This window comes from Salvelinus namaycush, chromosome 32 (assembly GCF_016432855.1).
Source record: "Salvelinus namaycush isolate Seneca chromosome 32, SaNama_1.0, whole genome shotgun sequence".
Lineage (NCBI taxonomy): Eukaryota > Metazoa > Chordata > Actinopteri > Salmoniformes > Salmonidae > Salvelinus > Salvelinus namaycush.
Window position 1 is genome coordinate 32,778,507 of NC_052338.1, and position 7,690 is coordinate 32,786,196.

Below are 7,690 nucleotides of genomic sequence, written 5' to 3' on the forward strand. Positions count from 1 at the left end.
ATTGAAATGTTTGAATATGACATTATTTGTGAAGAGGTGAAATGTAATTTTAGATTCCAAATGAGAGATCTGTGCTTTCATAAGTTTTCCTCTGCTCACAGTGGCCCGCCCCTGTGAAGAGGCATGGGTTATAAACTTTTCAGACACACCCCTCTCCCTCCACTATAAAGGCCATGAACAAGAATATAACTTCCTGTTCCGGGTACACCAGGATGACGGTCCGGTGTCAGAATGGTTCAGATAATAACTACAGAAGTGAATGGTATGAACTTTGAACTCGTATTCACTACAGAAGTGATATCTCCTAGCCGTTGAGTTAGCAACAGCTAAACGCAGGTTAGGAAGGACAGTCCAAGTATCCCGTCTACTACACACAACGTATCCCGTGACTACCAGAGACATTCTTCAAAGGACAGAGGACTCGGGTTGGCGACACGGTCCATCTACCACCAACCTACTGAAGCGCAGCTCAGAGTAAATATGTATTGCATTTTCCTCTTCAAATGGGCGGTAATTTAGAATGCATAAGATACTGTATTTACGATAGTACAGCTCGCCTATGTTCAAGTCCCCGCTCTTTCACTAGGACTCAGCCCCTTCCCTTTGTGTAACAAGCTGTCATATCTATTCCGCCCGCTAGGGACGTTTTTCTGTGTGACGTAATTTGTGATCAAGTTTTGATTTAATTGTATATGTGTGATTCTGTGTGATTAGTTAGGTATTTAGTAAATAAATAATTAAACCCAATTTTGTATTGCTGATTCAACTTGTTAGCCAGGATTCTTGCAGATAACCAAGGACTTACAACTTTCAGATGAGACTGAATAAAATGACGATTAATGTGACTTATGGATGTAAAATCTTACTAAATCTTTAAGAGTTTATTCGAAAGATAACAGCTCTATAAATATTATTTCGTGGTGTCCCTCTCTAGTTAATTAACATTTACATGATTCGTTCAATCAGGTAATATTAATTAAGGAGAAATTATTTTATAGAATAGCATGTCATAGCAATTAATCTGGCATAGTCAAAGACACGACAACTATCATCACTATACCACTATCATCACTATATCACTATACCACTATCATCACTATACCACTATCATCACTATACCACTATCATCACTATACCACTATCATCACTATACCACTATCATCACTATACCACTATCATCAATCAAGTTTATTTTATATAGCCCTTCGTACATCAGCTAATATCTCGAAGTGCTGTACAGAAACCCAGCCTAAAACCCCAAACAGCAAGCAATGCAGGTGTAGAAGCACGGTGGCTAGGAAAAACTCCCTAGAAAGGCCAAAACCTAGGAAGAAACCTAGAGAGGAACCAGGCTATGAGGGGTGGCCAGTCCTCTTCTGGCTGTGCCGGTTGGAGATTATAACAGAACTATGCCAAGATGTTCAAAAATGTTCATAAGTGACAAGCATGGTCAAATAATAATCATGAATAATTTTCAGTTGGCTTTTCATAGCCGATCATTAAGGAGTTGAAAAACAACAGGTCTGGGACAGGTGGCGGTTCCATAACCGCAGGCAGAACAGTTGAAACTGGAATAGCAGCAAGGCCAGGCGGACTGGGGACAGCAAGGAGTCATCATGCCCGGTAGTCCTGACGTATGGTCCTAGGGCTCAGGTTCTCAGAGAGAGAGAAAGAAAGAGAGAACGAAAGAATTAGAGAGAGCATACTTAAATTCACACAGGACACTGGATAAGACAGGAGAAGTACTCCAGGTATAACCAACTGACCCTAGCCCCCCGACACATAAACTACTGCAGCATAAATACTGGAGGCTGAGACAGGAGCGGTCAGGAGACACTGTGGCCCCATCCGAAGATACCCCCGGACAGGGCCAAACAGGAAGGATATAACCCCACCCACTTTGCCAAAGCACAGCCCCCGCACCACTAGAGGGATATCTTCAACCACCAACTTACAATCCTGAGACAAGGCCGAGTATAGCCCACAAAGATCTCCACCACAGCACAAACCAAGGGGGGGCGCCAACCCAGACAGGAAGATCACGTCAGTAATTCAACCCACTCAAGTGACGCACCCCTCCTAGGGACGGCATGAAAGAGCACCAGTAAGCCAGTGACTCAGCCCCTGTAATAGGGTTAGAGGCAGAGAATCCCAGTGGAGAGAGGGGAACCGGCCAGGCAGAGACAGCAAGGGCGGTTCGTTGCTCCAGAGCCTTTCCGTTCACCTTCACACTCCTGGGCCAGACTACACTCAATCATATGACCTACTGAAGAGATAAGTCTTCAGTAAAGACTTAAAGGTTGAGACCGAGTCTGCGTCTCTCACATGGGTAGGCAGACTGTTCCATAAAAATGGAGATCTATAGGAGAAAGCCCTGCCTCCCGCTGTTTGCTTAGAAATTCTAGGGACAATTAGGAGGCCTGCGTCTTGTGACCGTAGCGTACGTATAGGTATGTACGGCAGGACCAACTCGGAAAGATAGGTAGGAGCAAGCCCATGTAACGCTTTATAGGTTAACAGTAAAACCTTGAAATCAGCCCTTGCCTTTACAGGAAGCCAGTGTAGGGAAGCTAGCACTGGAGTAATATGATCAAATTTCTTGGTTCTAGTCAGGATTCTAGCAGCCGTATTTAGCACTAACTGAAGTTTATTTAGTGCTTTATCCGGGTAGCCGGAAAGTAGAGCATTGCAGTAGTCTAACCTAGAAGTAACAAATGCATGGATTAATTTTTCTGCATCATTTTTGGACAGAAAATTTCTGATTTTTGCAATGTTACGTAGATGGAAAAAAGCTGTCCTTGAAACAGTCTTGATATGTTCGTCAAAAGAGAGATCAGGGTCAAGAGTAACGCCGAGGTCCTTCACAGTTTTATTTGAGACGACTTTACAACCATCAAGATGAATTGTCAGATTTAACAGAAGATCTCTTTGTTTCTTGGGACCTAGAACAAGCATCTCTGTTTTGTCCGAGTTTAAAAGTAGAACGTTTTCAGCCATCCACTTCCTTATGTCTGAAACACAGGCTTCTAGCGAGGGCAATTTTGGGGCTTCACCATGTTTCATTGAAATGTACAGCTGTGTGTCATCCGCATAGCAGTGAAAGTTAACATTATGTTTTCGAATAACATCCCCAAGAGGTAAAATATATAGTGAAAACAATAGTGGTCCTAAAACGGAACCTTGAGGAACACCGAAATGTACAGTTGATTTGTCAGAGGACAAACCATTCACAGAGACAAACTGATATCTTTCCGACAGGTAAGATCTAAACCAGGCCAGAACTTGTCCGTGTAGACCAATTTGGGTTTCCAGTCTCTCCAAAAGAATGTGGTGATCGATGGTGTCAAAGGCAGCACTAAGGTCTAGTAGCACGAGGACAGATGCAGAGCCTCAGTCTGACGCCATTAAAAGGTCATTTACCACCTTCACAAGTGCAGTCTCAGTGCTATGATGGGGTCTAAAACCAGACTGAAGCATTTCGTATACATTGTTTGTCTTCAGGAAGGCAGTGAGTTGCTGCGCAACAGCTTTTTCAAAATTTTTTAAGAGGAATGGAAGATTCGATATAGGCCGATAGTTTTTTATATTTTCCGGGTCAAGGTTTGGCTTTTTCAAGAGAGGCTTTATTACTGCCACTTTTAGTGAGTTTGGTACACATCCGGTGGATAGAGAGCTGTTTATTATGTTCAACATAGGAGGGCCAAGCACAGGAAGTAGCTCTTTCAGTAGTTTAGTAGGAATAGGATCCAGTATGCAGCTTGAAGGTTTAGAGGCCATGATTATTTTCATCATTGTGTCAAGAGATATAGTACTAAAACACTTAAGTGTCTCTCCCGATCCCAGGCCCTGGCAGAGCTGTGCAGATCCAGGACAGCTAAGCCCTGGAGGAATACGCAGATTCAAAGAGGAGTCCGTAATTTGCTTTCTAATGGTCATGATCTTTTCCTCAAAGAAGTTCATGAATTTATTACTGCTGAAGTGAAAGCCATCCTCTCTTGGGGAATGCTGCTTTTTAGTTAGCTTTGCAACAGTATCAAAAATAAATTTTGGATTGTTCTTATTTTCCTCGATTAAGTTGGAAAAGTAGGATGATCGAGCAGCAGTGAGGGCTCTTCGGTACTGCACGGTACTGTCTTTCCAAGCTAGTCGGAAGACTTCCAGTTTGGTGTGGCGCCATTTCCGTTCCAATTTTCTGGAAGCTTGCTTCAAAGCTCGGGTATTTTTTGTATACCAGGGAGCTAGTTTCTTATGACAAATGTTTTTCATTTTTAGGGGTGCAACTGCATCTAGGGTATTGCGCAAGGTTAAATTGAGTTCCTCAGTTAAGTGGTTAACTGATTTTTGTCCTCTGACGTCCTTGGGTAGGCAGAAGGAGTCTGGAAGGGCATCAAGGAATCTTTGTGTTGTCTGAGAATTTATAACACAACTTTTGATGCTCCTTGGTTGGGGTCTGAGCAGATTATTTGTTGCGATTGCAAACGTAATAAAATGGTGGTCCGATAGTCCAGGATTATGTGGAAAAACATTAAGATCTACAACATTTATTCCATGGGACAAAACTAGGTCCAGAGTATGACTGTGGCAGTGAGTAGGTCCAGAGACATGTTGGACAAAACCCACTGAGTCGATGATGGCTCCGAAAGACTTTTGGAGTGGGTCTGTGGACTTCTCCATATGAATATTAAAATCACCAAAAATTAGAATATGATCTGCTATGACTACAAGGTCTGATAGGAATTCAGGGAACTCAGAGAGGAACGCTGTATATGGCCCAGGAGGCCTGTAAACAGTAGCTATAAAAAGTGATTGAGTAGGCTGCATAGATTTCATGACTAGAAGCTCAAAAGACGAAAACGTCATTTTTTTTTTTGTAAATTGAAATTTGCTATCGTAAATGTTAGCAACACCTCCGCCTTTGCGGGATGCACGGGGGATATGGTCACTAGTGTAACCAGGAGGTGAGGCCTCATTTAACACAGTAAATTCATCAGGCTTAAGCCATGTTTCAGTCAGGCCAATCACATCAAGATTATGATCAGTGATTAGTTCATTGACTATGACTGCCTTTGAAGTGAGGGATCTAACATTAAGTAACCCTATTTTGAGATGTGAGGTATCACGATCTCTTTCAATAAATGGCAGGAATGGAGGAGGTCTTTATCCTAATAAGATTGCTAAGGCGAACACCGCCATGTTTAGTTTTGCCCAACCTAGGTCGAGGCACAGACACAGTCTCAATGGGTATGGCTGAGCTGACTACACTGACTGTGCTATTGGCAGACTCCACTAAGCTGGCAGGTTGGCTAACAGCCTGCTGCCTGGCCTGCACCCTATTTCATTGTGGAGCTAGAGGAGTTAGAGCCCTATCTATGTTGGTAGATCATCACTGTCATCACTATACCACTATCATCACTATACCACTATACCACTATCATCACTATACCACTATCATCACTATACCACTATCACCACTATACCACTATCATCACTATACCACTATACCACTATCACCACTATACCACTATCACCACTATCATCACTATACAACTATACCACTATCATCACTATACCACTATCACCACTACACCACTATACCACTATCACCACTATACCACTATCACCACTATCATCACTATATCACTATCATCACTGTCATCACTATACCACTATCATCACTATACCACTATCATCACTATACCACTATCATCACTATACCACTATCATCACTATACCACTATCATCACTATCATCACTATACCACTATCATCACTATCATCACTATATCACTATCATCACTATATCACTATACCACTATCATCACTATACCACTATCATCACTATACCACTATCATCACTATAACACTATCATCACTATACCACTATCATCACTATACCACTATAACCACTATACCACTATCACAACTATCATCACTATACCACTATCATCACTACACCACTATCATCACTATACCACTATCATCACTATACCACTATACCACTATCATCACTATACCACTATCATCACTATACCACTATCATCACTATATCACTATCATCACTATATCACTATCATCACTATACCACTATCACCACTATACCACTATCACCACTATCACCACTATCACCACTATCATCACTATACCACTATCACCACTATACCACTATCATCACTATACCACTATCATCACTATACCACTATCATCACTATACCACTATCATCACTATGCCACTATCATCACTATCATCACTATACCACAATCATCACTAAACCACTATCATCACTATACCACTATCATCACTATACCACTATCATCACTATCATCACTATACCACTATCACCACTATACCACTATCATCACTATACCACTATCACCACTATACCACTATCACCACTATACCACTATCATCACTATACCACTATCATCACTATACCACTATCATCACTATACCACTATACCACTATACCACTATACCACTATACCACTATACCACTATACCACTATACCACTATACCACTATACCACTATACCACTATACCACTATACCACTATACCACTATACCACTATACCACTATACCACTATACCACTATACCACTACACCACTATACCACTATCATCACTATCATCACTATACCACTATCATCACTATCATCACTATACCACTATCATCACTATACCACTATCATCACTATACCACTATCATCACTATACCACTATACCACTATCATCACTATACCACTATCATCACTATACCACTATCATCACTATACCACTATCACAACTATCATCACTATACCACTATCATCGCTACACCACTATCATCACTATACCACTATCATCACTATACCACTATCATCACTATATCACTATCATCACTATATCACTATCATCACTAAACCACTATCATCACTAAACCACTATCATCACTAAACCACTATCATCACTAAACCACTATCATCACTATACCACTATCACCAATATACCACTATCACCACTATACCACTATACCACTGTACCACTATCATCACTATACCACTATCACCACTATCACCACTATACCACTATCACCACTATACCACTATCACCACTATACCACTATCATCACTATACCACTATCATCACTATACCACTATCACCACTATCACCACTATCACCACTATCATCACTATACCACTATACCACTATCATCACTATACCACTATCACCACTACACCACTATCACCACTATACCACTATCACCACTATCATCACTATACCACTATCATCACTATACCACTATCATCACTATACCACTATCATCACTATACCACTATCATCACTATCATCACTATCATCACTATATCACTATCATCACTATACCATTATCATCACTATACCACTATCATCACTATACCACTATACCACTATCACCACTATCACCACTATACCACTATCACCACTATCATCACTATACCACTACACCACTATCATCACTATATCACTATCATCACTATACCACTATCATCACTGTCATCACTATACCACTATCATCACTATACCACTATCATCACTATATCACTATCATCAATTTACCATTATCATCACTATACCACTATCATCACTATACCACTATACCACTATCATCACTATACCACTATCATCACTATACCACTATCATCACTATACCACTTTCATCACTATACCACTATA